The 21,212-nt window shown below is 40.8% G+C and overlaps 1 pseudogene; it reads right to left on the reverse strand.

Annotated features, from left to right (window-relative positions):
• Nucleotides 1–1,998: 1,998 nt before the first annotated feature.
• Nucleotides 1,999–21,212, reverse strand: part of LOC135320654 (trafficking protein particle complex subunit 9-like) — a 117,890-nt pseudogene continuing 98,676 nt past the window's right edge.

Here is a 21,212-nt window from a genome sequence, read left to right on the forward strand (position 1 = left end):
TTGTTTCTAAGAACAGATTAGAGCTTTAGATTTTTAAAATTAGTTACCAGAGGATTAAGGACATCTACAAAAGAATAAACAGAATATGGTAATCCAATCACAAAGGACAGTCAGATGTGCTTGCATATATTCAAAAAATCAAAACAATATTTAGTTCATTTGTGGTCTTATTATTATTGCTATTAATTTTAGATTCCTCATAAATGAAATCATATGGAATTTTTCTTTCTCTTTCCACCCCACTTCACTTAGAATGACAGTCTTCAGGTCCATCCATATTGCTGCAAATGGTATCTTTTATGGCTGAGTAGTATTCCATTGTGTATATGTATCACCTCGTCTTTATCCAGTCATGTGCTGATGGACATTTGTGTTGTTTACATGTTCCTTGTTCTATGTCTCTTCTGGCAACAATTACGGATTTTAAATATTTTCCACCTTAAAATCCTTCCTGAAGGAGATGTGGTAACTGGAATCAAAAACAGTTACAGCACAGGGTTGTGTGTGATGGGCCCTGGGGGCTTGGTAGAAAGGTTGGCAGAAAGGATTTCAGATTCTGATCAAATGAGTTCTCCTCTTGTAGCCCTGCTGACCGCCTCTCTCACGGCCTGCCCTACAAGTCTGACCAGTCCCTTCTGTGAATCCTACTGTATTGTGCACAAATTTTGTCCAATTGATGTCATCCAGAAGGGACCTTAAGTGAGGCACCCAAGCTCCTGTGTTGGTTTCTTCCATCAGCCCTTAACTTCCTTGGGAGCCAGGACTGTCTCATTGCCCCAAGGATCCCTAATGCCTAGTGAGATGCCTGATAAAGCTGATACTTAACGAGCACATGGGTCAAATGGAAAAACCTGATCAAAAAAAGGCCCTCATTTTTCAGACATGCCTACTTGAGCACATAGGGTAAAATGACATGTCTTCTTGGATTTGCTGTCAAGTACTTCAACAAAGGACAAATAAAAGAACAAAGGTCTGAATAAAGGAAATATGGAAAAGTTTGTGAATACCTTAATCTGGGTGATGGGCTGATTGTACTATACTTACTGATGTACACTTAATTTAGTTTATAATTTTACTGTCATTAGCTGAATAGCAAGTATTAATACGTATTAATTGAAATCCTTAGAACTGAATAAACTTACCCCACACAAAATCCTTAATATCCTAGTAGTTTGTCTTTCAGAAATCTTTTCCCATAAAGACAGGAAAAAAGGGAAATGCAGATCCGTGGACTATTTCCACGTTGTCAAAAAACCAAAGGCCGATACAAAAGAAGAGATTGTAAAAAAGATAAAGAGGCTGAAATCAATGTCCGGAAAACCTAGCTAACAATCCTAAATGGCCCAACTTTACTAACCTCAGCACTGCTGCATCAAGAATGGGGCAAATAGCACCTAGTGGATTTTTTTTTTTAATAAATAAATAATGATCCAGTTCCTACCACAGGCAATTATGATAAGACTGAGTATAAGTTCTAACACCAACTAGTGTACAAATCATAATTTCTACTTGATTCAAACTGCTTCTTCTATAAAATTTGAATCTTTTTATTCTTAAGACAGATTTGTGGCCTATGACCTAGTGATAGAATTTTCAACTGGCTTGTATTAAAAAAGTTCACCATAGTGAGAATTTATTACATCAAGTATTCCTTTTTGGGAAACCCATGTGCCTTGTCACTCTCTTTCATAAGATTTCCTGTGGAAAATTCAATCCTTCATTCAGGAAAAGGCTGAGCAATATATCTCATGGAAAACCTTCATAAACTGCAACACAAGAAAATGAAAATGAAAGTGAGCAGCCCGTGAAGCCAGCAGAAACACAGCGCACGGCTGTGTTCTCGCCTCGAATTTCTGTAACCAGCAGGGAAAATGTGCATTTCAAGAAATAGACATAAACAATTTTCAGGACCTGAGCACACAATTTCCCTTTCAGGGTTTAGTGGGCTTCCATTTTATTCTATGAGAAATGTTTAAAACAACAGAACAACACCTGAGATAGGGTTTAAAGTAACTTTTATGTCTTAGTGAAAATAAAGCCAACTGATAGTTATCATTTTTACTTTATTTGATCTCACTCTCTTACTTTACCTCCCCAACCTCCTCCACAAAATGATGGTGAACATCCCCTCCTGGGTCAGAAGGCTAAGTGGAAAGTACCAATCAAATGGAGGTGTGCTTTGTTGTTTATTTTTCAAAACAAACAAGTTTCATTCATGTGATTTAATAATTAAGATCAGAAACAAAGTCTACTCAATAAATGGTAGCCAACACATGTCATCATAGCTGCTCATCAGGTTTGGCCCCACGTTACACACTTTTACATGGACATGTGCCATGTGCTGTCATGGGAAACGGTGAGTGGGGACAGGGCCTCTGCTCTCACAGGGCACACAGCCTGGTGGGGGAGGTGGTGTTCAATCATTGCCCTTTTTTTTAATGTACTTACAAATTATGGGAAATGCTATTTAAAAACAACAAAATGAGTCAATTAAAGTGAAAAATACAAGGACAGTATTTAGGCTGAGGGAAGACAGGGAACCTCTTTGAAGAGCTGACACTCCACTGAGACCCAAAGGACAACTCCGGTGCTGCAGGTGAAGGGCAGGGACACATTGATAAAGTGCTGATATCCAGAATATACCAAAATCTCTTTAAACTCAATAAGAAGGATGAACAACCTGATTAAAAATTGAGCAAAATGCCTGAACACACACCTCATCAAAGAAGAAATCTAGATGCCAAAGAAGTCTATGGAAAGATGCTTCACAGCATCTGTCATCAAGGGGATGCAGACTGAAACAGCGAGGTATCACTGCACACCTGTCAGAACTGCCAAAACGCAGAACACTGACAGCACCGAATGCTGGTGAGGATGTGGAGCGTCAGGAATTCTCATGCATTGCTGGTGGGAATGTAAAATGGCCCAGATATTTTGGAAGACGGTCTGGCAATTTTTTACAAAACTAAACGTACTCCTAACATATGATCCGGCAACTGTGCTCCTTGGTGTTTACTCGACGAAATGGAAACTTATGTCCACAAAGAAATCTGCATACAGATGTTAATAGCAGCTTTATTCATAATCACCAGAACTCAGAAACAAATAAGCTGTTCTTCAGTAGGTGAATGGATAAACTGTGGTCCAGCCAGAAAATGGACTATTTGGTGCTAAAATGAAATGAGTTATCAAGGCATGGAAAAGACATGGAGGAACCTTAAATGCATATTACTAAGTGAAAGAAGCCAATCTGGGAAGGTTCCGCAACTGTCTGATTCCAACTGTATGGTGTTCTGGGAAAGGGAACACCAAAGAGACTAAAAGATCTGTGGCTGTCAGAGGCTAGAGGGGAAGGAGCAATGAATGAGGTGCAGCACGGAGCATTTTAAGGTCACTAAGACAGACTACTCTGTATGATGCTGTGACGGTGGATACATGTCATTGCACATCTGTCCAAACCCACAGAGTGCACACCACCAAGTGTAAATCCTAGTGTCAAGTCTGGGCTCTGGGTGATGATGACGTGTCAGTGCAGGTTCACCCATTGTCACAAATGCACGCTCTGGTGCAGGCGTCAATATTGAGGAGCTGTGGGGACAAACTGCAGTTCATACACCTAATCCATCCCCAGCCAACGCTGTTAATAAAACTCTGTGTGTGTGTGGAATGTCCGGCTGCTCTGGCGTCTGAACAGCAGAGCTGAGCAGCTGCACCAGAGATCAGGAGGTTTGCAGACACTGAAATACTTACTCCCAAGCCCTTGACAGAAAAATTCTGCTGAGCCCTGTTCTAAACGAATCAGGATTCACCCTGATGAGACAGGACAGCAGGGCCCAAACCAGGCATGGTTAATGGGACTGAAGCAATGTTTTAGTTCCAACACCTTTGCTGAAGTCCTGCAGATCCAGCGACAGACTGTAGCCAGGAAGCGTCTGCAGAAGGAGTCCGTAGCAGGCCTTCCCGCCAGGCTCCGTGATACCGGGGGCCGCGCGCTGCACGGGGGCCACCCGCTTGCAGAAGGCGGACTTGCGGTGGAAGCCGATCAACTCATAGAGCTCGGAGAGGATGCTGCACTGCTGAATTCTCTCCTAGGAATGCTGAAGCACAGGGAGAAAAGCAACAAGCATCTGAACGAAACATGTAAGTGAAAAAAACCCGTAAAAATTTTCCCTTAAAACAGAGACCCAATGACACAGGAAGGAAGAGGAAGGCTGACTTCGTGCACTGATGGGACCAGATGCAGAAATGCAGGGAAGCAGCGCTGTGCAGACGCTCCAGACCCCCTCTGGGCCCCACCTTTTCGCGTTCCTCCTCTCCTTTTACTAGAAAGGCCCGTATTACCTGAAACAGAGGAATCTGCTACCTAAACATGGGACACAGAGAAGGGAATGAGGAAAAGGACGGGAAAGTAAAGGAACAACAGTTCATCTACACCCTATGTTTTGGGCGGGACTTTCACCAAACACACAACCTCTCAAAGCACAGAGCACACAGTGAGAGGCTGACAGAGTGACTGCGACTTCTGCTCCTTAAACACCAGCTACCTGCCAGCACACGCTGTGCCCGTTACTGAATCATTACAATCATTTCAGAAAATATTACTACCCAGGCTCACAGGCAAGGAAATCTGAATCTCGGGGAGGATTTATTATCATCCTGGACAAATTCCCACTGCCCAGAAGTGTCAGAGCCTCCGGCAGACCCTGGACTAAAATGCTCCTCATCACCACAGGCACTGAGTCTCAGGCTGAGGCCACGTTAGGTCTGCACGGGCCCAGAGCATGAGTCTGTGGGACAGGGAGTGGTCCCACTCGAAGTGCCAGGCCAAGGCCCTCAGGAACCTATGTAATGAAACCAAATACCCAAACTCATTTCCAACCCGCTGCCCTGTCCGGGAGGACTGCTCGGCACATCTGTGCTGTCACCTGTGCACAGGCTGTGCAAGGGGACCAGACAGTGACGTGACGTCCCAATGGAAGTGGCTCGGAGACCGCTTCATCACAGGACAGACTCTCCCGGCTTCCAACGTTAACTCTCCATTCCATTTCCAACTGGAAAGTAAGTTTAGACTTGTTTTCCTCTCCAGAAACAAAGAGAGTGGTAACATCAGCGGGAAACTCAAGACTGAGGAAGAGTCTCCTGGCCATTTGGAAGGATAGGCTGGGGAGGGAACAGAGACAGGGATCAGAAAGACCCGTGTTCCAGTCCAAAGTCTGCACGTCACTCGCTTTCACAGTTTCCTTATTAATACAGGTGATAAAATCTAATTATGATTGTTGGGAAAACTAAATGAAATAACGTATGCCCCTAGCATAGGTGTAAAATCCTAAATGAGTGTTCCAGAAATGGACGTGACCATGGTTAGATACTGTCTGCCAAGTCTTGTGTGCTAAGCTCACATCAGCCAGCCAGAGATGTGCCAGAGAATGCCTCAACAGCCAGCAGCCTTCTCCAACTTGGAAACTCACAGTGTCCGAAGAACAGGCAGTGGTGGATGCTTTGGGACACTCTGGAGGTAGCACTCCAGTGATGACTTTAAAAAGCTGGGGAGAATTTAGGGGACCATACAGTTCAAATACAGTAAACTCATTCCATGTCTACAAATATTCATCTCTAGCCATGATGATTCATAGAGGAAATACATATTCAAACGTACATCATTTTCCCACATAAGTGCATCAAAACAATTTGGAAAGAATGTCACTTTCTTCTCTAGATCACACAGTGGGGATTACGAGGTTTGTACTGAAAGCCCTATGTGTAAATCATCTGCAAAAGTAACTGGGTCCATTATCAGTCATCATCATTCGAAGGGAAGGATGGAAAAAAACAAAGCCAAGCTAATACGCTCCGGTATTTTGTTGGGTTACGTTGTCACAGAGGAGACGGACAGGTCATCAAGGAACCACTCGGCCGTGATCACGGAACCAGGGAGCGGGATGGGAGGCAAGATGTAAGGCGCAGCCGTAGCTGTGCCCGCGCTTCTAGGCAGGTACAAGGTGTCAAAATAGTATGCCCACGTCCTCATCACCTGTCATGCATTAAAGAGAAATGGAAACCTATAAACGGCCAATAACCTCGGTGGGTACACCGTCCAAAGAGCAACGTCACAGTTTGACAACTGGCCATCCCGGTTCCCTGGTTCATTATTGAAGAACCTTAAAAACCACTCCTCTGTCCTCAAGAAGTGCTGCCTACTTGTCCTATCTTTGGCTCAGGGATACAGCACGTTCACGTGGACTTTAATGCCTGCACAAATTTGACTGTCTTTTTCCAGGTTCACTTGTCCATTCTGAAGAGGCCTGAGTTAAGTCCAAATTCCATAAGATCAATTCCCTCCAGTGACAACTCAACGAGCCTGCAATTACAAACCAACTGAACAGGACTGTCCTCAGCTAAAAATGTCACCCGCCCTTCACTGCTTTCTTAATCTCCTATCCTGGCTAATTGCAACAGACTAACACCACCCTCCACCAAGTTCCCCAACTATGTCAAATAGAAAGTAAGGTCCATAAAAGAGGAGACAACTCCATAGTCACCTCTGAATTCCTAGCATATATTAATGTCAATAAATAGAACTATGATTATGGCTTCTTTCCTTTAAAACCTTTCTGGTTATTTAAATGAGACCATGGAAGGGAGGTGTTTGGGTCCAGTATCTTGATCCAGAAGACTCTGGAGACCTTTTTCGGAATGGCTGCCCACTGATTCATTCAAAACACAACTTCTCTTTCCGGGAGGAGCTGTGATTTTCTGCCAGGAGTTTGTTGTCACTCTCATGCCAGAATAGATTTAAACTAAATACTTACATTGGATATGTTATTTTTCCCTGCTTCCAAAAAAATTGACTTTCCTTACTTCCTTGCCTTGAGGAATGCTTTTTTAATTTTCTTTCTAATTCACCCTTTTATAAAGCAGAATTCTCAGGATGTGCTTGGCCTTACATAAGAACAGCCATCCAACTCCCAGTGTGAGAGGCCTGGGGCTAATCTCCTGCACTCCTGTCAAGGCAACTGAAACTCAGTTCAGGAGCCAACTGTTCCCCAGGGCTTCTAAGGCTCGCGTATCTCCCAGAATCCCTGCTTTCTGGTTTGACTTGGCTTCTGAGGATTTCCCCTCACTTTCTTGACAATTAGCTGTGCAGCTTGAAAGATGAGGAAGGAAGGTATAATTTCTTAATCAGCATTTTAAGGAACTTATGTAATGAAGGTTTTCAAGAGTTTCTAGAACCCTCAAATGCCGAGACAGAAAACACACTAGATATATTCTAAATCTAGCTATCATGTGCATTTTTTATTTGCTTTTGTTTTCTAAACTGCTAACAGACATTTTTTAATTAAAAAATAAAATAAGGCCCCAAATAGGATAGAACATTGAAGAGGAAACAAAATTAAAGGACAAAGACAGAAAAATGATAAGTACTCTACAAAGTTAATAGAAAAAATACACTATAGATCAGATCAGCAGTTCTCAGTAACAGCTAATTGAAACCTGACCATGAGGTAAAATGTCTCTCCTGTCAGGAGACGGCCAACAGAAAACAGAATTAAATCAACAAACTAAAATTCTAAGTCTGGCGAAGTAGAGAAGTCTACCAGCTAAATGTGTTTTCTTCTGGAAAAGAGGGAGACTCACAAGATCTTTTCTGTGGAGCCTGAGCCCAGGTGAGGATGGTGAAGTGAGCTCTGTAAGTACCCAATTAGCAAAGTGAGTGATGAATAAAGAGACCTGAGCTTTGATGACAGAGATGATACTTACTATTCACTTGTCCTGTAAGTATGTCTTCACGTTCAATGATCAATAACTTGGCGTCCTCAGGGATTGAGATTATAGGAAAATGCACAGCCCGGGCCTAGACCTCCTCTGTGATTGTGGAACTGCACTTAGATGTTTCAAGGGAACCTCCAACTCCACCTGCAAATAGCTGACTTCACGGTGCTCCTCCCATAGCGGTCCTGCCCAGGGCCTCTTGTCGGGGGGCAAGGTCTCTCTGCCTCTCCCAGCTCAGTCCCATCACTCACAGATGTGACTGGACCCCTCCTTCAGGGCCCAATTTCCTCAGTCAACGAGTCACACCACCCAAACCTCAACTACCAGGTTCTCACTGGCACTCCCTCAGCACTGACTCTGTGCTGGGGACCACGCTGCACATTGTGCACACGTTACCTCACTGGATCTCCACAGAAGTCCTGGGAAGTCGGTATATCACTGCTTCAATTAATAAGATAAATTGTTTTACTTCCTTGAGTGCGTCATCCAAAGTGACACGGCTACTGAGCCACAAACCTGGGACTGAAAACCACTTGAAAATTGAACACTGCTACACCTAAGAGCCACCCTACTCTGACTTATCACATCACCTCCTGCCGAGCCTTCTAAATGTTTCTAAGCATTCTACAAGACAAAAGTGATCTACGAGAGCACCTCTCTCCCCTACTTAAAATCTGACAATGACTTTCCACTTCCCTTAGGAGAAAGCCCCACTGATCCTGAGCACAGACCAACGGCCCGGCATCCGCGTTCCCTGCGCGGCCGCGCTGCCTCACCCACCACGCAGCACTACACGTGCCGTGACCAGGACAGGGATGCTGACTCCGTACAACCCGTGGCTCGTCTTACTCAAACAATGATCACCCTCTTCAGTGCTGACTCTCAGAAAAATGTTTTCTCTGGATGAATCAGTATCTTTTTCCTTACAACTTCCCATCATTGATAATGAGCTCCCCCCAAAAGAGAGAAAACCTAATCCTCAGACTCCTTATCTGTAAAGTGTGAATAACAAGGAAATATGAGAGGTTTTAAGCGAAATAATATTCATGTGAAGCTAAGGGACAATTCCCAACATACAATAAGCACTCAATATGTGCTTACTTAATATTAATAAAATAGATTCCATTCCAGCAACCTTAAATCAATGCTTTATGGCTTTGTCCAAAAGACTACCGACAAACTATTGGACGAACCCCTTTGAGCAGATCCGCCCAAGCGTACTGGGATAGGTAAGACTTGACTCCAGTTACAGCTGCAGCCAACCAGCAGTATGGGGCGGGGGCAGTTTGCTCAAACTCTTACATGTTGTTTGTGCATTTAGTTGTAGTTATTGAATAAAGACAGGTATTATATAGTCAAAGTTCCTGAAACATAAATCTTCAAAGATTGATGCAAATTAGTTTCAAGTACAACACTCTCACTAGAAATTATTTGAAAATTATAGTCTTAGCTCCTCCACACATCGAAAGGGCATTTTCTTAATGTATCTGACTATATACACTGAAAGGATTGTTTAAAAGAAATTAAGATGAAGCCATAATGAATAAGCTTTCAGTATAATCTGCACAAAGCCCCAAACAAGGGTCTCACTTCTCACTTCCACATAGGTGTTCAGGTAGCTTAACCTGGGTCTTGGTTTCTTATGACACGGGGGTGGGAAGAATTGTGGATAGATTTATGTAGCAAATATAAATCTAGGGTATTTGCTGTGTGGGAATCCTAGAAATAAATAAATTGATATATAGTCCCACCCTTAGGAAGCTCAGCCTTTCCAATTACAACAGCATTAAAAATAAAATGAGAGATATATTTAACAAAATTTTACAAGATTTGCACATTGAACATTTTGAAGTATCATCAAAAAAAAATTAAAAGATCTACATATATGGAAGGCATCCCATGTTCATGGAATGTTAGACAATATTGTTAAAAATGTTAAGACTCCCGAAAGTGATCTACAAATTTAATGGAATCCCTATCAAAATTCCAGCTGACTTCTTTGCAAAAATTGAAGAACTGATGCCAAATTTCATATGGAAGTGCAAGGGACCCAGGTCAGCCAAAACAATCTTGAAAAAGAAGAGCAAAGTTGGAGGACTCACTCAAAGGTTACTACAAATCTATAGTACTCAAGTCATTACGGTACTGGCATAAGTTTGGGTGCATAAATCTATGAGACACAATAAAAAATCTAGGGGGGAAACTTACATTTACAGTCATTTTTCCAGAAATGTGCCAACAAAACTCCATTGAAAGAACAGTCTATTCAACAAATGGTGCAGAGACACCTGGGTATCTGAAGGCAAAAGAATTAATCTGGAATCTGGACCCCCGTATTTTATATAACAAATAAAATATTAATTCAAAATGGATCACAGACGGAAACGTAAAAACTAAATATATAAACTTTCTAATAAAGACATAGTTTAAATCCTTGTGGTTCAAGGATATGCTATGGCTTCCTAGATACAATACCAAGAGCACAAGTGAAAAACAAGAAAGATAAAATGGACTTCATCACAATTAAAACCATTTGTTACAAAGGACATCATCAAGAAAGTGAAATGAAGGGGAAGGGGGTAGCTCAAGTGATAGAGTGCGTGCTTAGCAAGAAAAATAAAATGAATAAATCTAATTACCTCCCCTAGAAAGAAATTGTTTTAATGTTTAAAAAACTAAAGTGAAACGACAATCTGCAGAATAGGAGAAAAATTTTGCAAAGCCTATATCTAATAAGAGACTAGTATCCAGGATATAAAACAAATGCTTACAACTGACCAATACAAAGAAAATCGACCCAATTTTTAAATATGCCAAGTATTTAAATAGATACACAATTGGCCAATAAGCATATGAAAAGATGCTCAGCATCACTAGCGAAATCAACATCAAAATGATATCTGATTTTACACTCACTAGGATGGTTATAATCAAAACATGGACAATAACAAGTGTCGGTCAGGAGGCAGAGAAATGGGAACCCTCAATACGCAGCCATTGGAAAGGGGCAATGGTGCAGCTTCTTTGGAAAAGCCTGGTGTTTCCTCAAAAGGTTAGAATTATATGGCACAGCAATTCAACTCCTACATATAGAGTCATTCCTCAGTATCCTTGGGGGGTTCGTTTAAGGAAACCCCCACCCTGGATACCATAATCCAAGGATGTTCGAGTCCCTTTACAATCAGCCATCTGGATCCATAAAGTGGAAACTACAGATATGGCGGGCCAACTGTACAGCCAACAGAATGAAAATATATTCTCACAAAAAGTTGCACCTCAATATTCATGGCAGTATCATTCAGAGTAACCAAAGGTTACAAACAATATCCATCCATCAATGAACGGATAAACAAAATTACCAAGAATAGTCCCACAAACTTTTGGTCATTGAATCTTTGACAAAGGAGGTGAGAACATACAATGGAGTAAAGACAGCCTCTTCAGAAAATGGTGTAGGGAAAAGTGGACAGCTGCATGTAAATCAATGAAGTTAGTCTACTCCCTCACAGCATACACAAAAATAAATTTAAAATGGCTTAAAGACTTAAACATGTAGACAAGACACTATAAACCTCTTAGAAGAAAACATAGGCAAAACATCTGACATACATCTCAACAATGTTTTCCTGGAGCAGTCTACTCAAGCAATAGAAATACAAGCAAAATAATACAAGTAGGATCTAATTAAACTTACAAGCTTTTGCACAGGAAAGGAAACAAAAAGCAAAACAAAAAGACAATCTATGGAATGAGAGAAAATAGTTGCAATAAATGAAATTGACAAGGGCTTAATTCCCAGAATATGTAAACAGCTTTTACACTTAATAAGAAAGAAAAACAAACAATTCAATTCAAAAATGGGCAGAAGTCCTAAAGAAACTTTTCTCCAATGAAGACATACAAATGGCCAATAGGCACATGAAAAAAATGCTCAATATCATTATCAGAGAAATGCAAATCAAAACTGCAATCAAGACTCACCTCTCACCAATCCGAATAGCCATCATTCAGAAGTTCACAGACAGTAAATGCTGGAGAGGCTACGGAGAATTGGGAACCCTCCTGCACTGTGGTGGGAATGCAGTTTGGTGGAGCCATTGTGGAAAACTGTACAGAGGTTCCTCAAAAGACAAAAAATTGACCTCCCATATGACTCAGCAATCCCACTCCTGGACATAAATCCAGAAGGAACCCTAACTCAAAAAGACACTTTCACCCCAATGTTCACAGCAGCACTATTTACAATAGCAAGACATGGAAACAACCTAAATATCCACTGAAAGATGACTGGATAAAGAGACTGTAGTATATTTCTCCAATAAACTACTATTCAGCCATGAAATAATAATAAAGTAATGCCATTTGCAGCAACAAGAATGGACCTGGAGAATGTCATTCAAAGAAAAGTAAGCCCGAAAGACAAAGAAAAATACCATATGAGATCGCTCACATGTGGAATCTTAAAAAAAAAAAAATCAAAAAACAAAGACACAAAAAGATAAACTTATCTACAGAACAGAAACAGACACAGAGACATAGAAACCAAACTATGGTTACCAGAGGGGAGAGGGTGTGGGAAGGAATATATTGGGAGTTCAAGATTTGCAGATACTGAGTATGTATAGAATAAACCGCAAGTTTATACTGTATAGCACAGGAGAATATATTTAACATCTTATAGTAACTTATGTTTAAAAGAATATGAAAATGAATACAGGTATGTTCCTATTTAACTGAATTGTTGTGCTGTACACAAGAAACTGACACAACATTATAAACTGACTAGACTTCAATGAAAATATTTTTAAATCGACCAAAAACGAAAAAAAAGAAAAAGGATATTATGAAACCAAAAGAATAAAGTACTGACTCAGGCTACAATATGGATGAACCTTGAAACTTTATGTTAAAATAAGCCAGACACAAAAGGACAAATAGTGCCCTTTAAGGTGAACTGTATCTAAGCGTTTACTGTACTACTCCTGTAAATTTTCCGGAGGTTTGAAGTCTATCAATATCAAAATAAAATGTATTATTCATTAAAATCATAAAACGCTTCCTCACAGGAGGGCTTTAATTATTAAATGCAGAAATGCATGTAAAGCTCCTGGAAAAACACTATGCACCTCCACACACAGACACTGCTGTCACTGCCGCTCAGAGGGTGGTGCCAGCGCTGATGAGGGCTGCCTCCACTCGCTGCCCTGCAGACAGGAGTGAGGGCCTGGGCTCTGACAGGCAGGGTGAGCGTGACCCTGGGTCAGACACAGCCATGCCCCAGACTCTGCGTTACCCAACTTTCTTATACAAACTGCAACAAGTTATGTAAACACGCTACAGGGATGTATCTTACAACACAGGGAATACAGCCAATGTTTACAGTAACTATAAATGGAGCATCTATTGTACACCTGAAACATATCATATTTTAAATCAGCTATATCTTTGTAAAAAATTAAAAAATAACTTAAAAATGTTATCAATTTAATATTCAATTCGGTTTTTAAGTAACTACTAAACAGCTTAGAATGTATAAAAGCATTTAAGTGTGCTGTTTGTTTACATATTTATTTACTTTCAATCTCCTGCTAAAAGAGAAATTAAACAATTTTTTTAAACACACCTTAACAACCATAACAACAAAAAGGCAAAACTGAGAGTGAAGAGAAATTGGAGATTCAATACTTAAATGAAACCTGGGGGAGGTAAAGTCATAAAAATGGATTCCCTGGAGTCAGGGCAAGTGTTAAAGGCCGACTAGAAATTCAGCTGTAAGATTCTTGGCAGCTAAAGCAAAAACAAAAGATCATGGGGGGGTGGTAGAGGGTGTGCTTAGCGTGCACGGGGTCCCGGGTTCAAGCCCCAGGGCTTCCACTAACAGATAAATACACCTAATTACCTACACCCCCAAAAGAGTCCCAAAGAAAAGAAAAAGAGAAATTTCTTTCCAAAAAAACCTGATATTAAATTTGAATTAAATACTTAAAAAAAAAAAAAGAAATATAGAAAAGATGAATGACACTGTGAAGGAAAAGCCCAGCTGGGCTAACGAGCTAAGTCACAAATCTAAGTGTGATAAATGTCGGTTTACTGATCTAAGTATTGCTGGGCTAACTCGTAAATCTGAAGTTTAGTGTCAGTTGACTGGGCTAATAAGCTAACTGGTAAATCCAAGGTCAACAATTGTCAGTAAAGTGATCTGTTCCAAATTCATAAGCTTCAGTGTACTGATTCCTTGCTTTTTGTTGTTTGAGCCTTATTGGCTAATAGCCCCTTACTTGTAACTAACCCTATAGAACCTCATGTGCAGGTCTTGGAGGTGCTCAGAGCTTCGGAACAGAAGCCCCTCTGAGCCCGCCGGCGTAATAAATCTCAGTGCATGTTTCTTGGCTGGCCTGTTGTTTCCGTAACAACACAAGCGATAATGCCCTTGAGATAAATCTGTGATGGCTGCTGGCAGGTCCCCATGTCTCACGTGGCAAAATCTGAAACACCTTTCTAACTACTCAGAGTCATCATAAGCCCACTCCACACATCCTGCTGTTAAATGCAGGAGCCACAGGCAGGGCCCTGCCTTTGCTCTCTCTGTGTCATCATAGTGAGACAGGATGGAAGAGGCAGAGCACAGCCATTCAAGGAAGGCCACAGCAATTAACATCAAAATGGTGAAGGATTCAAACCCCAGTAGGCCTTGAGGCTCAGGATGAAGAGATTTAACTTCTAGCAGAGCTTGAGCATCATTATACACCCATTGTAATAGTAACATGGTGAATAACATGCCCCAAGGCACCATGGCAGTCCCAAGGCTAGCCACAAAAGGTCAAAGGGTGGGAAATGGCCAACTCCCTGGGAATCCCAGCCCCTTGCCCTTAGGCTGGTCCTTCTACATATTAGCAAATGAAACCACCAAGCCCAAGAAAACGAGCAACACAGCGCCACCTCGCGGTCACCCCTCTCTCTCCCTCTTCGGAGAAAGCCCACACTCTGTGGAGTGTGTACCTACTTTTAATCTGAGCACCCAAACCCCACACCTCGTGGCCTTTCTCTTGCCTTTCAATGTGTCTCTGTGAATAAATCTACCTTTCCTCAACACTGGCTTGCTCTTGAATACTTTACTGCACAAAGCCAAGGAACAAAATCTGGTGGGACACATCCCAGGGGCTCAACAAAAGCCTGGGAAACAGCCCTTCTCATGCCTCACGTTTTTTTCCTTGTATCAACAGGACTGGGTTTTGAAGGGAGCTCTGAGGCCCCAGCTAAGGGACAGAAGCTGCCCCCAGGGCTCGAATTGGCGGGCAGCCTCTTCCCCAGCAGGGGCCTTGGGGTCTGCACGGTTCTCTGTGTTTCTCTGTTGTGCTGACTCCCCAGCCACAGAGCGTTCTCCCTAGGCCTATCCCCACAAAACCCTTCTCTCCAAAATACAAGCACATCATGTCACAATCCTCTTGTTCAACCAGGAAATGCTTAACCCACTTTTTCCCTCCACAGTAAAGTACCTAACTGTCCTCCCTCCCATCACAACTCTTCTTTCTTTGTGAGAACTCTGCACTCCCCACACACCATCCTGAACGCAGGTGCCTTGCTGGCTGGGAACGAGATGTTTCAGTCTCACACAGCCTGCATCCTTTCACTTTCCCCTTGTTACCATAAAAAAGCCTTTCCTGAGTCACCCACAAATCTGATTCTGAACTTCATAAAGTGCTGAAGTTGCAGTCACTGCGTGCATACCTCCCAGGTTTTGACTAAGTTTCCTTCACGAGATCTTCATTAAGGAGCTGCATCAAGAAGTCGAAAGAGGATATTCTTACATCTGAGCGGAGGAGCCTGCAAGAAATTTAAATGGCTTTCAAGAGAGAGTTAACCAGGGACAGAGAGGTCGCAGGTCCTAGTCAACAATGTCATGAGGCAAAATGTTCTTCAAAGACTCAGAGTGGCTTCTGAACGTAGAGTCGGCAGGGAGGAGGTGACACGCAGTGAGTGGGGTGAGTGACACAGGGTACGCTCCCCCAGCTGGGGAAGAATTGGATTTTGTTCTAGTTTTCCAAACAATTTCTTAATAGCTTTTTCTCCTATTGTCACATACCATTTCCTATGAATTAAGAATATCAATGTCAGTCATTTGGGCCGCTTGGGAGAGGCAACATGATGCCATTCACAGGGCTGGGACATGACAGCCACACCAGTCTAGGTTGAAAGACCAGTGGGGGTATTTCCATGGTGATCACGGGCATGCAGCAATCTCCCCAGCTTCAATGACCTCATCTCAAAGGTGGGGCAATAAAACTACCAAGAAAAGTGCGTGATGATTATGGAAGACATCTGTTTACTAGGTAAGTGCCCGTGACAGCTGCAGCTTAATGGGGAATGTGTATGATTAACAAGGCCCTGTCTACCTGGCCACACGCTCCCTGCCTTCCTGCCTTGGTGGAGCAGCAGAGTTTGTTTAGCTGAGATGAACGCCCCCAGAGCAGCCCCGAAGGGAAAGCTCGCAGCTCTGCATTGTGAGGTGTGTTCCTTTCCTTCTCAGTGCTGATCACAGTTTGCTGTCATCTGTTTTTATGTTTATCCCTTTTGTAATTTCCTCTCCTCCAGAGTTTTTGCTCAAGCAGCGCAGGGCCAGGTGTGTCTTGCGGCCTGCCCGATATTCTGGGCTGGGAAAGAGCCGATCACACATCTGGCTCTGGTGCTGAACGGAGAGGGCAGAAGGCCCTGGGGCCCATGCTGAACCGAGGCCCATGCACCCAAAATTATGGTCTGACTTTGGGCAAATTACACAGTCTTCTTTACCCTGAGATTCCTCATCTGTCCATGAAAATAACTGCCCATGGCACACAGAGTTACCAAGATTAAAGGAAATCACCAAATTCACAACATATTCAAGGGGCTACCAGTGCATCCTCAACAGACAAATGCTGCCTTTACGGCTCTGACACACGCCAAGCGGGGCGGCCACACACAGTGAACACTGCTAAGTGCTTCATGTGTGCTACAATACACTTTAGAACTTACAACAATCCCAGGAAGAAACGAATATTATCATGCCCATTTCACAGATTCACCAACAGGTTAAGAGAGGTTGCATTCTAGTCCAAGGCCGTATGGTGAGGAAATGGCGATTTAAACCGGAATCTGGGCCCAGGCCTAGGCTCCATCTCTCTCCCATCCACCTGACCATTTGCCTATGAATTCCACCTGTCCAATACACAAGTTTGCAGCCGGCCAGCTCTTAAATGCAATGTGTGCCACCATTTGTAAATGTTGGTTAATTACCATAAACTGTTCTCAGAAACCACTACAGAAAAAAAAGGTGGACTTAAGGAATTCTGCATTGCGTTCTCCTGTAATGTGCAGAAACCCTTCCCTACACCACCAAATCCAAATGTATGCTTCCTCCATGTTTATGTTTGCACACGGCTTATTAAAGAAGAAGGTACCTGCAGTAATTCCATCTCGGTTCCTTTCCAAGGTTGCAGATTATCCATAATCAGTCCGTGAATGAAAATACTACAATGTGAATGAAAATACTGCAACCATGTCAGTAAACAAAGAGTGCTGAAACCAAGTCATTAGCGGCTGCCGCCAACTCCCAGCGAGGACAGGCCTGCAGCCCAGCAGCTGCAGCAACTCACAATGGTGCCCTCTGAGCAGACTCAGAATAAGAAAGGACAGGATACTGGCCCTAGGTAGCTAGGTGCTTGTTTAAAGAATGAATTCAGGGAGTCCAAAATATTTGCTTCCTCCCATACATAGAAAAGCACTAAATTCTTGAACTTGAGATACCTGGCTTTCTTTAGATAACAAGCAATCTTTTACTGTTCCAACAACCTGGTCTTTGTTGTAAAGCTCCTATATATCCTAGCTCCTCCTCAACCTCTTGGGAGCAGTCCCTCAGAGAGATCTGAGAGGCTGTCATCATGGCTCGAGTCGTCTCGCCAAATAAAACATAACTCTTAACCTTTAGGCTGCACATGTATTTCAGTCAACAGTTTTGGACACCATGAAGGGACCCAGAGCAGACTTTCTCCACCTGAACTCTCCGAGTATCTGGAGCCTTGGTACCATAAGTGGCCCTTTGTGCCCATCTGCCTCCTCGGGGAGTCCAGATGAATTTGGGTGAGTCTCTCTTGTTTCTCGGAAATCACATATTGTTTGATGATCCTGAGTTTTATTTGGCGGAGTTTCCAGGTAACTGGCCCTCCAGTTGAAAGATACTGGGGTGAATTACCCACCCAGTGGAGACATACTGGGTGGGGCCTGGTTGAAATATAATGGGAAATACCCACCTTGCAGAGACGTCCGAAGTGGGGCTGGTGGAAACATACCAGGAAAATACTCACCCAGTGGAGACGTCCCGAGTGTGTCCAAGTTGAAAGACACTGGGTTCAGGGCTGAGTGGTTAGGTAAGAGGTTGTTCTAATGTTTTCCTCAATTTGGTTACCTCCATTGAATTTTTCAGGATAAAAGTAAAACTCTTATGAGTAACCTTTCAACTCCAAAAATGGGACCATCCTCCTGGCTGGTAACAGCTTTCTCTGGTGACAGAGAATCTTGCAGGAGTGGTAGAGGCAAAGACTTCATGCCATAGAGTTGTCCCTGAGGGAAATCTTACTAGAAAATTTATTCTGAGAACCCGAACTTACAATGTGGAATAGAACTTTCAAAAAAAAAATAAAAAACAGAAAAGAAAAGAAAAAATGACAGATTGCCAGCCTCCAACTATTACCCCAGCCAGGTTTATGTACATACAAAACATACAGCATTAATTGGGAATTAGAAAAAAAAAAAAAAAAACAACTCACTATGAAGGTAACTAACCAGGCCTGATAAAAATATTTTTTGGAATTCTGAACTTATAAAAACAAAATCCCCGTTAGGGGGAACTTAGATTTCTCTTCCTGTGTCCTTGAAATGTAAATGTTTTATCTTTCTCTGGGTGTTTTAAATGTGTGTATGTATGTATATATAAGTTTACTTTTTTTTAAAGGAAACCTTGGACTCTGCCATACAAAAGGTTCAAGTATTGTGTACATATGGTGGCCACGCAAATAAATTGGGATTCTAAGCAATTCTTTGTACCAATTGTCAGATATTTTGCCATCTTAAACTTTGTTTCATCAGCCTGGACCACAAAGGCCTTTAGCTTTTGAAGAGTAAACCTTTGAATTTTATTTAGGCAACACCCCCACTCTCATGTGGAAGAGCCTCTTCATCTTATTGGTTTAAAATCACTATATATATATTATATATATATATTGTATAATAATAATATATATATTATTATATATATATATATATATAAAATGATGGCCATATGATGGATCCTTTAATTTGGAAAAACTTTTAAATTGGTGAAAGTTGAAAGAGATCTCATTATAAACAGCTGTTTTATTGGTATCTATTAAAATCAATTTTAAAGGTAGAAAAATATATCTAATGTTTAAGCTAAGAACTTAGTGAAAAAAATAAAACTGGTTTGAAAAGCTACATTTGTGTTTTTCCTTTCCGATAAATGGTTCTAGGGATGCTAATAAAATCTTAGAATAATTAATGTTAATTAGGTTGAATAACTGGAAAAAGGATTGTTAAAAGGTCGAAAAATAAAAGATAAGGGGCTTATCCCAAGTGGATAAATATTTTTATATGGTTATTTTGAATGAGATAAATAAAATGGACATTTTTGGATTTAGGTACAAGGTTTTGATACTACACTACATAAAGTAAAAAAAAGGGCCAAAGAGATCACCTACTGCCCCCCAACATTAAAGTTCAAACAAGTCCGTTTTATTTGTCGCAGTTTAAAATATATATATATATAGACTGAAATATTTGATCAATGATTGGGACAACAGACCAATTAATCAAAGTAAAAATTGAGAAGGGTCTAAGCTCTTTGGCTGAAACTTGGGCATCCTAGAGACTTTTCTATAAAATTAGATACAATGCACAAAAAAAAAAAAAAGGCTTCTGGCACTCCTTCTAGAAATAAGAATTATTGATTAAAACATAAATATAAAAATTAAAGGTATAAGATTTAATAAAATTGAGATAAAAGTTTGTAAAATTGGTATATTTAAATGGTCTTTATATAAAACTTTTGCTTAATTATGTTGTGGGATAGATATGTTTCAATGGAAAAACGCGTCCCCTTCTTGGTGTTATAAGTCTGGGCACAAATCTGTCCCTCAGAAAATATTAATTGAACAAAGTAAAAGAAACCAACAGAGTTACATGAGCTGTCCAGTATAACGTAAAACTAAAAACTAATATTCAGTGGCTAATAAAAAAATATAATAAGAGTTTTACCCTGGGTTTAACTTATAACTCAAGAAAAAGAGACCTTACTAAATGCCTTATGCAAGCTTTGGAAAACATGATAAATTAAACCTTAAGGTTTTAAAACACGGAATTCTTTGTTTACAGCTCTTCTCACTGATAAAAAATGCCAATTAAGGAGGGAAAATTGGGTCTGGGTGACAGAGCAGTTCTCTGGGGAATTGGAAGATTGTGTCTTTGTCTTGCAGATCAGAAATGTAAATACAGCAAACAATGACCTAATACTGAGCCTAATTAGCTCAACGAAATAAAATTTAAGGCCAAGAAATTTTTGGCATTTTAAAACTTAGAACTCAGAACTCTGACGTGTCCTTCAGACTTTGTCAAGAAATCTTAAATGTCTGTTTCATAAATAGCAAGCCTTAGTGATTTGAGCAAGCAAATTCACTTTACTCCAACTATTATTATACCTATCTTATAAGTAAGTTTTAAAGTGAAGCTGTGAGATCTCTAGCTTTTGTCTGTTTATAAGACTGTGTACACATTATTGATGTGAGATATTTCTACAGCTAAAAAAATCAAAGTCAAAGAGATCAGCTTAATTGACGTAAAAAATAGGAGCTTGAAAATTAAGTATTTTTAAAATAAAAACTGAACAAATTGACTTTCAGCGTCACGTGAACTGGAAAATATTCAATATTAAGATAATATTTGATATTGTTTAGTTTAAGAATGTCCTAATTAATATAGACATCTTTAAAGTCATCAATATTAAGTATAATGCTTTTACTGTACCTAGGTTTAATGAAAGTCAAATAAGATCCTGTTATATCTGTTGCAGATATTTCAAGAAAAAAAAACAGTAATGTGGTGTGGTAAAATTTTAAGTAAATTAAATGCAAATGAGATGAGAGCTTTGGGTAAATTTTTAAAATATATTTTTAAAACGTATGCTTAAGATAATCTCTAAATGTTTGGTAACTTTAAATTCTAGAGTTGTGCTAAATTAAGTCAAATGATAGGATTTTATTAAATAGCTATGCCATTTTCAGATAAAATAAGATTGAAATATGAATTACTTAACATGTAACTTCCTCTTACAGAGAAAATAAAGGTGTTTAGAAATACTAATAAATGGATGATGCCACCCTGAAATAGTCTCTATTATT

Source organism: Camelus dromedarius, unplaced genomic scaffold, assembly GCF_036321535.1.
Source record: "Camelus dromedarius isolate mCamDro1 unplaced genomic scaffold, mCamDro1.pat HAP1_SCAFFOLD_37, whole genome shotgun sequence".
NCBI classification, from domain to species: domain Eukaryota; kingdom Metazoa; phylum Chordata; class Mammalia; order Artiodactyla; family Camelidae; genus Camelus; species Camelus dromedarius.